This window comes from Helianthus annuus, chromosome 11 (assembly GCF_002127325.2).
Source record: "Helianthus annuus cultivar XRQ/B chromosome 11, HanXRQr2.0-SUNRISE, whole genome shotgun sequence".
Lineage (NCBI taxonomy): Eukaryota > Viridiplantae > Streptophyta > Magnoliopsida > Asterales > Asteraceae > Helianthus > Helianthus annuus.
This window is the reverse complement of record NC_035443.2, coordinates 8,236,358-8,254,622: the sequence shown is the minus strand read 5'-3', so window position 1 is coordinate 8,254,622 and position 18,265 is coordinate 8,236,358. Positions and strand designations below refer to the sequence as shown.

General features: G+C 38.8%; 2 long non-coding RNA genes across 2 annotated transcripts; both read right to left on the bottom strand.

The window, feature by feature from the left end:
- Window positions 1–725: 725 nt before the first annotated feature.
- On the bottom strand, window positions 726–2,631 carry LOC110880054. Its single transcript, XR_002559174.2, has 2 exons — window positions 2,352–2,631; window positions 726–978 (listed from the first exon to the last, which is right to left on the bottom strand). It is a non-coding gene; the product is annotated as an uncharacterized LOC110880054 (long non-coding RNA).
- A 3,760-nt stretch (window positions 2,632–6,391) lies between these two features.
- On the bottom strand, window positions 6,392–10,023 carry LOC110880055. Its single transcript, XR_002559177.2, has 2 exons — window positions 9,696–10,023; window positions 6,392–9,000 (listed from the first exon to the last, which is right to left on the bottom strand). It is a non-coding gene; the product is annotated as an uncharacterized LOC110880055 (long non-coding RNA).
- Window positions 10,024–18,265: the final 8,242 nt, after the last annotated feature.

The following is an 18,265-nucleotide window of genomic DNA, read 5'->3' as shown; positions in this document are numbered from 1 at the left end:
GTCGTGTTAAGTGAGTGTTACTTAGATGTGAAACTTGCGGACCTCATTGGTTGTGATATTGGGGGAACGAATTTTTTTGTCTTTGAATGTTAATTTTTTTTATTTTCATTTTATTTTATAGGGCTCTAGGGCCATACGGACTCGAACCGTAGACCTTCTCGGTAAAACAGATCAAACTTATTATCATCAAAATGATCTGAACTGTTTCAAAGACCCAACGTGCATTTTTTGTGCATTGGGCTCTTTCATTAACTGAAATATCAGCTAATCCGCCATTTTTATTTTTGACAGAAAAATAAGAAGATGGCTCCATGTGCTCCGAGTCATTATGTTTATTCAGATTCAGGAACACTACCAAAGTTTTTCAAGGGGGGTTATATCGTATAAAGACCATCCAGTAAATAACGCATAATGGCTGATCCGTAGTGTTAAATATCGTATAAAGACTGTTAGTTAAATACCATATTTAGTATGCAATTATAGATAACAGTACCTTTGATAATCAGGAGATTGTATTGGTGTTCATCGAGTGATTATTGTTGATGCTGTTGCCAATATTTAGGCCGTAGATACGCTCTGAGCACTGATAGAGATCAAACAATAATACAGAAACACACACACGCACACGCGCACACAAAAACACACACACGCACACGCGCACACAAAAACAAAGCGCACACCAGAGGAGAGATCCCGGGCAACCCCGTGCGATCTCTCCCCGAAACAAAAACAGGATTTTTTATTAAGATAGGCGACCTGCCATGCGAGCGCACCCAACATGGCAAAGGTCAAAGTAACAACAACAAGGTGTAATAGGACATCATACATACTAATAACAAGATCCGTAACTTCTGATTGCATACCCTACATACAAACCTGGTTGCCAATAACTTTACTTCAGTTCTCATCAGTACATCAACAATATGTTCCAGTTCAAGTCAAATTTAATCAGTATCGACAATTCTGTTGGCAGAAACCCTGCAGTCATACATACAATAAAGTCATCGTATACTTTCTTTTGAACAACAAATGTTAAAATAACCCTACTTCCGATTACATACCCTACATACAAACCATGCCAGGAATTGAACCTGGTCTTCCCCAAAGGACAAGATCCTCAACTAATACTCAAAGAGTCTCAGACTAGGGCTGGTAATTCCTGAACTATTTGTGTCAATAAAAATTCCTATGTTATTTATTATATTTTAAAAATAGTTCTGAACTATTTGTGACCCAGGTTTTAAAAAGCACGCCTGAGGCGCACCTAGGCGCACTAAGGCGCAGGTCTCAGCGCACTTTTTCCACAAAGCGCATTTTTTTGGGTGGCCTGATGTATTTTGGGTGTTTTTATGTTGTTAATGAAAGTGTTGGACAATAGGTTTTTTTGCTTGCACCTAAAATCATATATAAACCTTAGTTATAACTATATTTTTTGTTAAGGGGAGGAGGGGTGGTTCACTAGTGATAGAATTTATCACTCACAAGCACCAATCAAGTTCCGCTATGTCATCGACCATTTTTCCATCACTCATAACCTTTTTTAGTGGGGGTGGTCATCACTCATCACCACACCCAACAATTTCCCCCCAACCAACAATTACACTCACAATACCAAACAATAATGCGTGATAAAGATAACGAAAATCAGATTTCGTGGAAATATAACGCGTTGAACTTCTTCCCGGCGGTGGAGTATAACGCGTTGAACTTCTTTCCGTGATAATATCACGTATCCACCCCGCCACCTCTAATGAAAGTGTTAGGACAATAGGTTTTTTTGCTTGCACCTAAAATCATATATAAACCTTAGTTATAACTATATTTTTGACAAGGGGTGATAAAAACCTATGGATATATATAAAAATTATATAATCTTTTTGCGCCACGGGTACGAAAAGCCCACCGCTTTTGCGCTTTGCGCCTCACTTTTAAACCTGTCGCTTTTGTGCGACTCTCGCTTTTTAAAAACTTGTTTAATAAAAATTTCTATGTAATTTATTATATATATTTTAAAAATAGTTAAAATTAAAAGCAGGCTGTAACCAATACATACAGCTAGATAAAGCAAGGCGTTTTCATGTTTGATACTTGTGTTTATCGTTATGCCCTCTTTGGCCTGTTTAACTAGATTAGACCGGTTTCTATGGCATGTTTAACTAGATTAGACCGGTTTCTATGGCATGTTTAACTAGATTAGACCGTTTTACAATCCCTAAGTTTATTTTAAAGCAAACCGGCTAGATAGTAGATACGCATATCGGATATCTAAACACGCTACAGCTTTTCCGCCTAGATTTACAACACATAACAATAAACATCATGAACATGCAACAGAATCAAGTAAACCGTACCTTCAATACCGCAATCAACAACTCGCGTTAAAACCATCGGCTTGGCTTCCTGCATAATCGCCGATCGATCACATGGACATCTGTCCGATCAAAGTTGTGAACGTGTGTTCGCGAGATGAAAAACAAAGCATATCGTGGTTGAATATTTATAGAGGAGATGGTTAATGATGGACGGATGAGATTCAACTATAAGATGATCATCTGACGGCTAATAGATGAGGTAATGACGTGTTGTTATAAGTTTTTCCGCTAAAGGCGGTTGCACGAGAAACTAAACATTTTGTTTCTTGGCAAGGAAGTAGAAATTCCCCACCGACCCATACTAAGTCTACGGTCCAATCCACCCGACCCGACCCCCGATATACAACTACACCGCCTTGTTCATATATGATTTTCCTATTCTTTTACTTAGCGCCACCATTCTTGCTCGGTTCTTAAACCATAAGAAACTTATCGTCTTGATTTCCTCGATCACCCTCCCGATCCTCGGCTGCTTCTGATTAAAAACAAGTTCATTACGAGCCCGCCATGTGCACCAAACAACTGCTTGCATGACCAAATATATCGCCTTTTTCCACCTGTCTGATCCTCGAACATTACTATGAAGATGTACCAGGTCACTCCTTTCTAATAAGAACATGGACCTTATCTTGACCCATCCGCTAACCTCGTCCCACAGTTTCTGCGTAAACGGACATGCGATAAAAAGATGCTCGATTGTTTCTTCATCATTCCCACAGATTGGACAGTTAACACTAGGGACATGAACGTTACGTTTTTTGAGCTCCACGAGGGTTGGAAGTCTGCCCAAAAAAACTCTCCATAGTAGGAAATTTACCTTGAGCGGTGACCAGTTGTTCCATACATACCGTTGCCCCGGTTCTGCGTACTTCTTTTCCTGCATCAGTCGCCTAAAGCTCTTTACCGAAAAAGACCCAGCGTCATCTAAGGACCAGGCCCAGCGATCCGGTCCAACGTTCGGAGATACGGAATTCAGAATCCCCACCAGTTCCCCTGATTCTTTAAATTCCTCAGTCGTATTAAACATTCGCTTCCAATGGAAATTCAGTACCACGAACCCGTTTTCGACGCTAATCCTGTCCGCGATACACACGTGACGACTGGATTCCAGCGCGTATAAAGCAGGGAATTTTTGCTCCAAATGGACGTCCAAAACCCATCTGTCATGCCAGAAAGATATGTCCGACCCGTTCCCCGGTAATCCCCGAAACAAACCGGGGAGATTAATATTAAGGATCGAAAGGTCGTGATTTAACTTTGCCACCTGTTTCCATATACCCGGGAGCGATAGCTTACCCGGAATAAAACTCCACGTTCTGCTATTGTTGTGAAATCCCCATATAACTTTCCTCCAAAGTCCATTGCGATCCTCTTTAAACCTCCACCACCATTTGGCGAGCATGGCGATATTGGTTTCACGAAGTGCATGAATCCCCACGCCTCCTAAATCTCTTGGAGCCATAATATCATCCCAAGCTACCCAGCACATCTTAGCCGCCTCGTCGGTTCCACCCCATAAGAAATCACGTCTCAGTCGTTCTAATTCCTTAATTACTTGGACCGGCGCTTTGTAGATCGATAAATAATAGGTTGGAAGCGAACTTAATACGGACTTGATTAGTGTAATCCGATCGCCGTATGATAAGGTGGTTGCTTTCCAAACCGATAAACGTTTCTTGAAAGTATCAATCACAGGCTTCCAATGCTTCACTAAATTCATATTTGCTCCGACTTGGAGCCCCAAATATCTGAATGGAAATGATCCTACCCGACATCTCAGAATCCCCGCCAACTCAAGGACTTGATGACCATTCACCCCGACCCCATACAAGCTACTCTTCGCAAGGTTCACCCGTAAACCCGACGCAAGATAGAAGCACCTCATGATCCGGTTTAGGTTACGGGCATTTTCTTTCGACCACTCCCCCAAGAACACAACGTCGTCCGCGTACAAGAAGTGAGACAAAGTCGGACCGTGTGAACCGCAAGTAAGACCTTTAAAAAGCCCATCGACACAAGCTTTCTTGATTACCCCGGACAAAGCCTCCATGGCTATAATAAAGAGGAGTGGAGATATGGGATCCCCTTGTCTAAGGCCCCTCCCGCATTGGAACTCTTGGGTAGGGGACCCATTTACTAGAACCGAAGCCCTTGCCGAGGATACTATCGCCATAATCCAAGACCTCCACCTAGGATGGAAGTTCATTTGCTCCAATATTGAGTGCGAGAAATAAAATGTGGGCCCTATTCGCAAATTTCTATATAATATAATCTCATCAATCATTCAATCATTCAATCAAATACTTTAATAAAAAGAAACATAATTATATAATATTTTCTTATACATGTAGTTTGATGATTTTTTTCCTTTTGTTCTTTTCTTTAACATTTAAAGTCAAGGGAAAAGATCAAATAGAAAGTTTATTTTGGGTTAGAAGGATAGAAAGCAATAATATAGGAGACGCACTTTAGTCAAAACACAAATCAATCATATAACCCTAGATCTAAAAAACTCAGATCAGTTTATCCACACCACCACAACCACAACCACTCCACCACCCACCCCACCACCACCGCCACCGTCGCGCCACAACCACCACTTGCCGCCGTACCACCACTACCACTATCCATTCAATCTTCTCCTTTATGCAATAATTGTTACTAATTTGATACAGATTCGAAAATAAGCTTGGTTTTAATCTCCGATCACCGACGAAATAACTCAGCTAACAACTGAGTTTCGATCTTGACAAGCAAAAGAATGAGAGCAGAAGACACGAGGCATAGCTAGTGCCTCAGTAATCTAATAAGTTTGTCCTACAACACCAAACACCCTCCGAATAGCATTGTGACACTCAAGAAGATGACTGGATTAAACGTCAACGTGGTGAGCATTCCTCCTCTCAACATGATAAGGTTCTCCCCATACCCTTGAATCCCCAACTTCTACCCATACCATTGAATCCCCAACTATTTATGATCCATCAACGTGTATTGATAACTATGCAAATCAACTCAAAATGAAGAATCAAGCACTAAAAAAACAAACTCAACAAGATGGAGAAACGTACCTTCGGCACCAACAAGCCAGTGAGGTGATGTGTAGTTCCTAGGGGAGTTCTTGGCTTAAACCAACAATTAAGTCTCTTGTTTTGGTTGGATTAAACAATGTCACCATTACGTTGTCTATAAATGTATGATTTCTGAAAGTACCACCACAAATGCAAAACCACAGATCACATTCTATTTATCGTGACTAGCTTACAAGAATCCAAAGCTTTCTAAATTAGAACTGGTGACAGATCTGGGTGGATTCGAACCACCAACCTCTCAGGTGATGGATGACCCGAGCGCTCTTCCCAATTTTGAGCTTACAGATCTAGAATCTCATGGGTCCGTGGGACAAATTTGTATAGAGCCTCACGAACTGTTTTGTATTTGAATTCAACATACAATCCACAAGAGATTTACCCTTCCATAAACTTACCGACTTGCCTACAAAAAGACGGTTTCTCAACCGCCTTTGAAAGAAAAGAAACAAAGCTATGTGATACGCCGGTTCACCTTTCATCAATTTGATGCTCCATGGTGACTCAATTTTGGATCGTTAAAAACTTTAAAGGTTTCTTTAACTGATCAAGAAAAAACTAACCACTCACATGTGTCCAATTTTAAACGATGTAAAACCGCTCCAAACTCAACTAGTTTCTACACTGAAGCACGTATTAAAAAGACAAACTATAATTACAACGCTTACCTTCGCCAACTATTTAAACAACCATAATATTTTTATGTAATACAAAATTCTATACATTGGTTTCCACATAATTATTTTTATGATAGAAAATATATATTAATTTACATATTATAACCATATAATTATAAATAAGTACTTCAAAATGAGATTCCGCTCAAGCTTTGCAGTTAAGCTTGAAACAAGCCCATCTCAAAACTATTTATATTTAGCAAGGCAGTCCAAGCTCTAACCATTAGAATTTTAAAAAAGCAATAAAAAGATCTTCTCAAAAAAAAATCAGTTTGCATTTTAAAACAACACACATCTGAACTAAGGGATTTTTTCATACTGCATAACAAAATTGCTCCTTTTAAATTCCATGATAAACGCCAGCACCAGCAATCATAGAACATCTTGTGGTCTACTATACTGGGAACGACGACCAACGTGACCAAACAGCTGTGACAAACAAGGTTCAGCAACAATAATAACCACCAAAACAAACACATCCATGCATCAGATTTTCAAAGTGGGAGCTCAATGAACCATTGCAGCGCAAGATATGCGTTTAGATCCACCGGGATTTGATGTTATTCCATCAAACCCTACAGAGTCTAGCAATGCAAACCTGTGACCAACTTCATAATCACAAAAATACTTACGAAAACATGAGCTTCAATTGTGCTTTACCTGGACGAAAAGAAACCCTGGGTGGGTTCAACTCAATCATCGATATTCAGGAACTTGCAATTCATGTTCAACCATCATAACGTCAGTGCTAGAAACTTGAGACCACAGCAAACAGCAAGAAACAGTCAACATATAGATAGCCGGTCGACGTAGACACTTAATCACCAGGGCAGCAGCAAGATCAGCTCCACGAAACCAAAAAAACAACCATCTTCGGGTACCGTGTCAAGCTTCAAAAGATGTTGAAGACCAGGTGCCACATCCAGATTCTTGACAGAGATCATAAACTTAAATCGTAGTCCACAAGAAACAGAGCATCAGCAAGACCAACTCCCAAATCAAATACAAGGCTCAAATTATACAAATTTTAGCCTCCAATACAATACAACACTACTCCAACAGTACATAACTAATGTTCTTTCAAAAGAAGCCTCGAAAATGCAAAAATAATTGTCGTAAATTAACTTGATGCATAAATTACCACAAGAAAACTACAAGAATTAATAGATTATAAACCGAATTGGAATAATTACCATTGTAAAAGTCTAGTTTAAAATGATGATACCATATTCAGTTTGCAAGTTCATAAACGCGTTAGGTGTTTCGTACATTGTCGTATTACCATCCTCGAATTATGGTACTTCATGAATGACTATCCGATGAAGTAGACTTGACAGCACTACGAACAAAGAATACTTGAAAAGCATTATTTTTTAGGAAGAATTTAGCCACAAAGTATGTCATTGTGCACCGACACAAACAGTTAAAAATTCTTGCACACTGATGCAATTCGGTGCTCTGGCTCTTTAATAAAAACTTCCGAAATAATTGAACATCGGATGATCAGTTGTAGACATCTATAAATATTTTAAATGTTGCTGATCAGTTGTAGACATCTATAAATATTTTAAATGTTGCTGACCAGTTATAGACGTCAACTGTGTTATAAAATGTATAATACCATGACATTCAACTGCACAAAAGTACCTTCATGCGACGGTCTTGAAATTGTTAATTTTGATCCCATATTGTGTAACTGTTGATGTTGACTCTAATTGAACTGTTAGGATGATTTGAACACTGCTAAAGAGCCAACGGAGAAACAAAAAGACACACCAGAGGTGAGATCCCGGGTACCCCCGTGCAACCTCTCCCAACAAAAATACAATCTTTTATTAGAAAGGGGGACTTGCCATGAGAGCGCACCCTACATGGCAAAGGTCAAATAACAAGGTGCGATAAGACATGAAGGATCCCTACTAACAACAAGACCTGTTACTTCCGCTTACACACCGCACATATAAATGTTGATGCCAATGACCACATTTCAGGACCAACCAGTACAAACTTAGAAAACTCAAAAAACATTATTTCTTTAGGAAAAACATGTTGCCAATATAAGTCAATGTTCCACTTGTATTGAGAAATTCTTTTTTTTCAACAAATAGCATAGGATTTGGAAATTTTTGCTCATTGATGCAATCAAGATCTAGTTTTGTCTTTCATAAACCGACCAAAACTATTAGCAAGGCAGTCCAAGTTTGCTGACCCGAAAATGAGACGACTAGAATGTGGGGATGGGGAAACTAGAATATACATTCGCTTCAAATTAAACCCATCAAGATAGACCAACTATAAACATGAATTGTGCTTTAAATTGTATACTACCATGATAAGCAGTTGAATAAAATTACCTTCAAGTGATAGCGAGGAATATGTTAGTTTTGATAGCGTATGTTGAATAATTGTTGGTGATGTTGCCACTATTCGAACTGTAGAGAGGATTTGAGCAGTGCTAGGCATCTAATAGAGATACACAAACACACACAAAAACAGGCGCACACCAGAGGAGAGATCCCGGGCAACCCCGTGCGACCTCTCCCCAAAACAAAAATAGGATTTTTTATTAAGATAGGCGACCTGCCATGCGAGCGCACCCAACATGGCAAAGGTCAAAGTAACAACAAGGTGTAATAGGACATACAGGACCCCTACATAAATCGAGATCCGTTACTTCCAATTACATACAAACCTGGGTGCCAATAACCGTACGTCACTTCTCAGCTATACATCAACATCTAGTTCCAAAACAAGGCAAATCTGACCAGTTGTGACGATTCTGAAGGTCAATCGAATCACTCAAGGTCAACACTTCCATCACAACAAAACACACAGACAGGAAGTCACCAGATACCAAAAAACCTGCAACCATACAAACATTCAAGTCAATCAAATGCTAACATATTTTATTTAACACAAAGCTTAACCACTAGATAAGCATATCAAACATGTAAACTGGGCAAAAACTTAAACGATATACAATAACAGTTACTATATTGTGATACAGATGCCGACTAACCACCCTTCAAGAAATTATTCGAAGCAAGCAAAAGAAAGAAACAACTACTCACAGATTTAATTAAAAACAAAGCGACATACTATATCAAAAATAAGCTAAACCGCTAGATAAGCATATACTAAAATCAAAGCATAACTAGTCAAGCCCTAACAGATACTATTATCAAGCCCTAACAGGTTTTTATAAACAAAGCAAAACCCCTAGAGCATAACAGACGATATCGAACCAAAGCAAGCAAAGGCATCAAGCACCAACAGATTCTATTTTAACAAAGCAAAATCGCTAGACAGGCATAACAAACGGTTTCAAGGTTTATTTCACCTAAAAACTGTCAAAAACCAGACGAAAACACCAGGTATAAACACAACAAACTGACAAACGATATATAATAACGGTGACTATATTCAAATACAAATATCCAACAACCATCCTTCAAGAAATCAATCGAAGCAGATGTAAACACATCACATAACAACTTTTTTTGCATAAACTTACAAAAAAATACAATAAACATATAGCAAAAGTAAGTCAACCGTACCTTCCATACCGTACACGCCGTCAAGAGACTGCAGATCTGAGATGTTTATAACCAAATCCACGCCAAACAATCCAGTTACCGCCGATCAAAGGTAGATCAACAAAAAAAACAGTCATACTCTCGCGTCAAAACCCTAGGCATCCTGCAAAATCGCCACAAATCGATCCGTAAAAACATAAAACAACCGCATCAGAACGTGCATCGTGAACAGAACCGCTTGAATAACGCGTTGATTGAACGGAAGACGAAAAGATGAAGATCGGATCTGAAACTTGTTGCAAGATGAGGACGATATCCACTCATTTGTTCGCGAGATGAAAGGAAACGGTTTCGTGATTTGGTATTTATAAAGGAAACGGTACTGATGGACGGATGAGATTTGAAGATGGGATGATGATCCGACGGTTAATAGATGGGGTGGTGACGTGTGGTTATAGGTTTTTCCGCTAAAGGCGGTCGCACGAGGAAGTGGAAATTCCCTACCGACCGGTTTTTAAGTCTACGGTTCAACTGACCCGGCCCGGTTACAGATAACCACACCGCCTTGAATTTAGTTTGAGGCTGAGCTACCAAACTTCATTTATTAATTAAGAAATTAAGAAAAATGAAAACTGCCTTAAAAAAAAAAAGACTAAATTACAAAAATCGTCCTTTGTGTATGTCACTTATTACATAACGTGTCATTTGTCTTCAATAATTACAGAAAACGTACTCGATGTTTGCAAACTCTTGCATGTTTTATCCTTTAGCCATAACTCAGTTAATTGTTGTGGTTAAATCTGACCAAATGGACCCCACATGAGGGTATTTTTGTGATTAAATCTAACTAAATGAACCCCACATGAGAGTAAAATGACCAAAATACCTTCATATGGGGTCCATTTGGTCAAATTTAATCACAAAAAATTAACTGAGTTAGGGCTAAAGGACATAACTTGCAAGGGTTTGCAAACATCGAGTATGTTTTCTGTAATTATTGAAGACAAAGGACACAGTTTGCAATAAATGACATACATAAACGACGATTTTTGTAATTTACTCAAAAAAATGAAAATTCTTTCTAGAGCACAATTTGAAAAGGAAAAAAAAAATAAGTGTAGCTGATAATTATTTCATAAATTTGCAATCTTTTACTCATTATAACTGATACTCAACTTGCTTCTAAAGTATTTAATAATTCTTATCATAACTATTAATTCTCTACAAAGTTTCTTAATTAATCTAGAAACTCTTTTGCTTTTGTAAATGGAGCATGATGGTTATGATAATCTTCTTTAACATTGAATATTGATATGCATATTTATTTTCAATCTTTACAACATTAAACAAAATGGTAAATGTTAAACAACATAGTAAGTATGAACACAACTTTTGTATTTTAATTAAAAAATATTATTATAAATTTAATATACAAAAAATTCACAAAAAAAATGTTTTAGTAAGGTTCAAATAAAAATTATAATTATAATAATAATTGTCATTGTAAATTATAAACTACAAATTATAAGTTATAAATTATAAAAAAATAATAATTGTCATTGTAAATTATAAACTATAAATTATAAGTTATAAATTATAAAAATATTTGATACAATGTTTTTGGCAAAAATTTAGTGTTCCGGGTAATGTCCGGTTGTTCGGTTGGATACCGTTCCGTTAAAGTGTTTAATTATTCCTTAAAGTGACTTTTATATATATTTTTGCAACACTTTTAATCCCCGACACATAGGAAAGTATACAGGACCATTCTGACATATTTTTGCACTTTACTAGTATTTTAAAATGCTGAATTTTATTAAAGAATGCAGAATTCTGTATTAAAGTGTGTTTTAGGCACTTCCCGGCACTGTAACTATCACCTAGTGACGCAGTTTTATGGTTCTCATCTCCCTACACTCCATACTAGTGTAATATCCTGTCCCTGGCCCATACTGGGCCTTACAGACACTGACTGTCTATTACTGGCATTGTCAGCATATTTCTGAATTATTCGCTTAGTGTGCTAACTGTGCTTTGTGCATCAAGTGTGTCACTAAAGTTTGTGTGTAATATACGGAGTGACAGTATGAAATATGATGCATATGTATGTATGATGCAGAAATCATAAAGCAGTTTAGGTTGTCAGTTGTAATCAAGCACAGTCATTAAGCACATAATTAAAATTAATTAATTGTACGGATACCTGTAAATGTGAGGGTTGTCACAATCCTTACATGGAGTTCCACTCTCTATTGTATCGGATAGGGATAGTCGTTTCACTTCCCATTTCTGGACTAGTTTCCAGGAAGCAATGGGAACCCGACTAAATTTAAGTACAGCATATCATCCTCAAACAGATGGACAAAGTGAAAGGACGATTCAAACCCTGGAAGACATGCTCAGGGCATGTGTAATAGATTTTGGGGGAAACTGGGATGATCATCTACCCTTAATTGAATTCTCCTATAATAATAGTTATCATTCAAGCATCGAAGCTGCCCCGTTCGAAGCACTGTATGGACGCAAGTGTAGAACTCCGGTTTGTTGGGCAGAAATAGGAGAAAGTCAATTATCAGGTCCTGAAATCGTACAAGATTTAAGACCCTTAGTCCAATTATACGATTATTATATAAATTCGACTATAATAGTGTATTTACGGTTAACCATACACTAAAAATACAGGTTCGTCAAAACATTTTAAGAAATAAAACATTTCCACATTTTTTTATAAAACATTCGCCTTTTAAAACGTGACGACGAATCATGTCGCGGAAGCTTTGTTCTTTATATGTTCGGTTCTTCGTTGAGCTTGATCGTCCTCCGGTAACTCAATTAGTACCTACATTTCATAAAACATGAAATGAGTTAGTCATATAGCGCTTAAAACATGTCTAAACGAGTTCGCAGCTGCATTTTAACAACCAGCACACTTTTGCAGTCGTTTAAGTTGGTCACGACCGCGAGGGCTCTAGTTTAACCCCTTTCTAAAGAATGTTTATCCATCAGTAGGAATGTTCATTAAATAGTAGTAGTGTTCACTGAATAGTAGGGGTTGTTACTGAATAGTAGGAGTTTTCACTGTACATGTAACAACTCTCACTAAAATTTATACTTAGTAGGTTAATTATCTATTAAGGAAACCCTAATTGAGAAACCCAAGCAATTTTGCATAAACCCTAAAATTTTCATAACAATCGGAATCAGGATTAGAGCCCCTAAAACTCAGGGGGGTAAAACCTAGCTGATAATTATCACAATAATTCGTTGTCTAAATTTCAAATTTACAAACTGTCAACTCACCAAAGTTACTGGACACGAAACTGTAGGTCCCTCTCGGAGGATGACGAACCTAAACCTTGTTATACAAACCCACTAGCGAGTGCGGAATCCAAGCTAGCAAGCAAACCGAGATGAAACAAGTATAAACACAAACACACAAAGGTTCACCGATTAACACCACTTGTATTAATACGAATGAAGGTTCCGGTTACAAGCACAATGTTTACAAATCAGTTTTGTAAACTCTCACTATGTGTGTGTTCTTGACAGAATACACTCCCTATCTCTCGAGTATATCTTTCTGTCTGTGTGTGTGTCTGACTGAAATGAACACACTGCATGGGTTTATATACCCATACACAGCAGGTCTGACCGAAGGATCCGATAGATGTCACGAAGGATCATCTATCGATGTTAAACCTGTCGAAGGATCAGCAATACTGATCGAAAGATCAATCTTTCGATCAGACTTCCATCGAAGGGTTCACAGTGACCTCGAAGGTTGATCTGTCGAGGTCCATCCATCGAAGGTTCAACTTTCGATCTCATCGAAGGATCTCACTATCCTTCGATGGGTCATCCTACGAGCCAGACATGTTACAACCATATTTCTAACTGTTTGGCCAAGTCAAACTAGGAGGACAGTTGACTTGGTCAAACTTGCATGACTAACAAGGACATCGTTTATAACGTGACCGAATACAGACAAAGTACAGACACAAGTGCACCAACAAACTCCCCCTTGGCTGTAGCTTTGTCTCGATCTTCGATATTTGCAGATTTGTCTTGACCCTGATCATCCTTGATCTTCATGTCTTCAAGACTCTGATGTCCTTTCAAGTCTTCAATGTCGGAGGATCTTCAAAGTCTTCACGTCTTGAAAGCAGAAAGTGTATCAACAAACTGCCCATATCATGTGGAAGTGTGTTGACAAACTCCCCCTTAACATAAGCTCCCCCTCGAGTTATGCTCGTGAATGACTTGATCTTTATGAAGTGAGATCCTTGTTGTGTTGATGATGGTCAGCGGCTACTCGATCATCTTCATCTTTTGAGTGCCTTCACGTCGTGTCTTCATTCCGAAGCTTGTCATCGACCATGTTCTCCTAGCCTTTAGAATCTGCACATGCAAGAAATCTAAACGCGTAATGAGAACAACTGCTTGGAATTGTTAGCATAAACAAGTGACACACGAATGACCATGTCACAATCAAGCACCGTCCGACAGTTTGAAAGTTTAGTAAATTTGTCAATTTTAGTTTCCAACTTTCAAAACTTGCAAATTTCGACCGTTTATGAAGATTTAGTCAATTCGGTTTTCGTTCAGACTTCAGGTAACGACGACTCGAGCTCCAACATCGTACGATCGAAAATAAAGTAGAAATAAAATCTTTTTGGCTTTTATAAAGTTTATATTAAAACTCACCTAAAATCTTTTTGGTATTTTTGAAATTAAAAGACAACAATTTTAATATCCTTTGAGTGTTATCAAACGACATCACCGCTAATGTCGTGCTGATATGCACCAAACGACGAAACTGTTTAAAAGAAAACAATAAAAGTTAAGCAGTAAATATATACAGACATTCTTTTTTTTTGCGAGTTTCGAGGGTAAGAGAATCATATCAGTGTACGGTCATGCCAAAACACTCTTGTTGTTCAGTTAGTTAACATTAAGATAAGCATCCTATAACAATTATCGGTATTGTTGTCCACTTAAGCTCAACTTATCAGATGTAATCATGGTGAGGGAATACGTTAAGGTATGATTTATACTTACCGACCGGTGTTCATCCACATCACGACACATTCCCGTATCAAGGTATGCACGAGAATTCATCTTACCGGTGAGTATACCGATTATCATCTGTTTGACCGTATAAGATGTGAGATACTCACTTATTTTTGATTTGAAAACAAGCCCTATGTGATATAATCACTTATTGATGAGGAACTTGATTTTCATATGCATGAGGGCACAGGAGCAAGTCCGTGAACAGGTCAGTACTTCCGTACAGCAGAGAGACGAACTTGACTCCCGGATAAATGTGATATTTTATCACTTATTTGATTGGACATGTGATTGTTTATCACTTATTGAGGTCGAATGCAGTATGTATTATGTACACGTATGTATAGTATCATGGAAGATCTAGACTTGCGTCCCCGTTATTTTTTGGTAAAAGATACAACCATGATACCCAGATGATAAGCAGCATAAAGACCGAATATCTCAGAACCTCGGCAATCTATCAAACGAAATTTCGGTACTAAGACCATATGCCAATGAATGGTTCCCACCTGATCTTCAGTCGATTTAAGTTTATATCACCCTGCACACTTTAAAATGATTGTGAGCCTACCGATACATCTTATATAGAGCTGCTTATCGTTTTTCATTTAAGGTTTAAAGAGGTTTGGATAGACCACTGATGTACTATCATTTTCTCTTTTGCTCGCCAGGAAACTCATTTTTGTTTTTCTATTGTTTTTGTGTTTTTGAAATTTTTCGATGTTTTTGGATTTTCCGATTTTTGGATTTACTCCCCCTAAAATCAATAAACTAAGACAAATTTAAAACACAAAGGTATTTACAAAAATGATTTTCCGATGTTGGTTTACTCTTGCTTGACCTTAATGCCGTTTACCAATAATAAAAAGTCAAATCTTGATTTGTCAAATGCTTTGGTAAAAAGGTCGGCACGTTGGTCATCGGTGTGGACCTTAACAACATCGATTAGTCTTTTCTCAAAGCAATCACGTATGAAGTGATATTTAATTTCGATGTGTTTGGTCTTTGAGTGCTGCACAGGATTTCTAGTGATCTGTAATGCAGCAGAATTATCAACGTAAATAGGAGTAGTTAGGAATTCAAAACCGTAGTCCCGCAATTGTTGTTGAATCCAAAGAACTTGGGGGCAACAACTTGAGGCAGCAATGTATTCAGCTTCGCATGTTGATGTAGCGACGCACGTCTGCTTCTTGCACTGCCATGTGACTAGGCGATTTCCTAAAAACTGACATCCAGCCGTTGTGGATTTGCCGTCGATTTTACATCCGCCATGATCAGAATCACTGAATGCGACTAAGTCAAAGTTATTATCCCTAGGGTACCATAGACCGGTGTCAGGGTAAGCCTTCAAATAACGAAAAATCCTTTTTACAGCTGCAAGATGTGAGGCCTTCGGGTTAACTTGATATCTGGCTAGCAGGCACGTTGGGTACATTATGTCTGGCCTTGATGCTGTGAGGTACATAAGAGATCCGATCATCGCGCGATAGTATGAGGGGCTAACAGCTTCACCCTTCAAGTCTGGAGTAATTCCGTGATTTTGTGGCAATGGGGTACCAATGGGCGTTGCATCGGACATCTGGAACCGGCTCAAGATGTCACCAACATATTTAGTCTGATGGATGAATATCCCAGACTCAGTTTGTTGCACTTGTAGGCCCAAGAAGAAAGTCATTTCCCCCATAGCACTCATCTCGAATTTATCCTGCATAATGCGCTCGAAATTCCTACACAAAGCATCATTAGTAGAACCAAAAATAATATCATCAACGTATACCTGAACCAGAAGAAGATCTCCATCTTGTTCTTTGATGAAGAGAGTACAATCGATAAGACCTCTTCGAAAACCGTTCTCCAGCAGATAGGTGGATAAGGTTGCATACCAAGCTCGTGGCGCTTGATGAAGACCATAGAGAGCTTTGTTGAGCAACCAAACCCGATCGGGATGGACAGGATCTTCAAAACCTGGAGGTTGTTCGACGTACACCTCTTCTTCAACCACACCATGTAAAAATGCACTTTTGACGTCCATCTGATAAACCTTGAATCCTTTGAAAGACGCATAGGCTAGAAAGATTCGAATTGCTTCGAGACGTGCAACAGGTGCATATACTTCGTTGTAGTCGATCCCTTCAATCTGACGAAAACCTTGAACGACTAAACGAGCTTTGTTCCGAATAACCACTCCACGGTCGTCTTTCTTGCATTTGAAGACCCATCGAGTGCCAATCTTCTTGTAATTCTCAGGTTTTTCAACAAGCTTCCAAACACCAAGCTTTTGAAATTGCTGTAATTCTTCCTGCATGGCTTCAACCCAAGCACTATCTTTCAACGCTTCTTTCCACGATTTTGGTTCTTCTTGTGACACGTAACACGCGAAGGACCAGTCATTTTGTTGACCAGATTCTCTTATAGCTGAATACAAACCAGCATTCCGGTTGTTTCTCAGCTGATTACGCGTCTGCACACCGCGATGGACATCTCCTATAATATTCTGCTGGGGGTGGGTATCATGAATCCTCATTTCAGGATTTTCTGGCACACGTGCATTGATACCCAAATTGGTAAGATTAAGATCAACAACCAACTCCACACCAGGAATGTGTGTAGAGGTGGATGCATTCCCTTCAGCAGTGTCTACATTCTGCATATGAGGTGTATCAACAGAAGCACCTTGAACAGGAGCAGCTGGAGCCGAAGATCCTTCAGCTGCATCATGATCTTCATCATCTTCAGAAGAATCATTATAATCAGCAGCATCTTCATAAACCTCATTTTGAACCATATTGTTGACAGACGAAGAAGCTTGTGGGTCAACAACAATAGGTTTAACCAATGGCGAGACAGCAGCGTTGTCACTTTCCAACAACATCCTAGCCGCTGCTGACTCTTCGTCAAAGGTTGGCAGATTGAAGGAGTCAAATAGCCCATCATAATCGAACATCCACGGATCACCCGGAGCCCTAACAGGACTCGTGTACCTTTGAACCCTCACTTCACTCCATAGCTCAATCTTTTTGGTAGCTAGATTCCAAACACGAAAATTCGGAGTAGCATATCCAAGGAAGAAACCCTCGATAGCTTTAGCTCCAAACTTTCCATCCGGCTCAATCATAGTACATGGAGCACCAAACGGTTCTAGGTAAGAAAGATCCGGTTTCCTTTTCTGAAGGAGTTCGAAGCAAGTCTTGCCATGTCTCTTTACTGTAAGAACTCTGTTTAACGTGTAGCATGCAGCCGATACAGCTTCCCCCCAGAATTGAATAGGGAGTTCCGACTCTACTAACATTGTTCTTGCAGTTTCTATAATCGTCCGATTCTTCCTCTCCGCGACACCATTTTGTTGTGGAGTATAACGAGAACTGTACTCATGAAGAATGCCTTTAGAAGTACAAAACTCATCCATAACTTGATTCTTGAATTCGGTTCCATTGTCGCTTCGGATCCTCTTCACTTTCAACGAATAGAGATTCTCCAACATTGTAAGAAGATCCTTGAGGATGCCAGGAGTTTGACTTTTG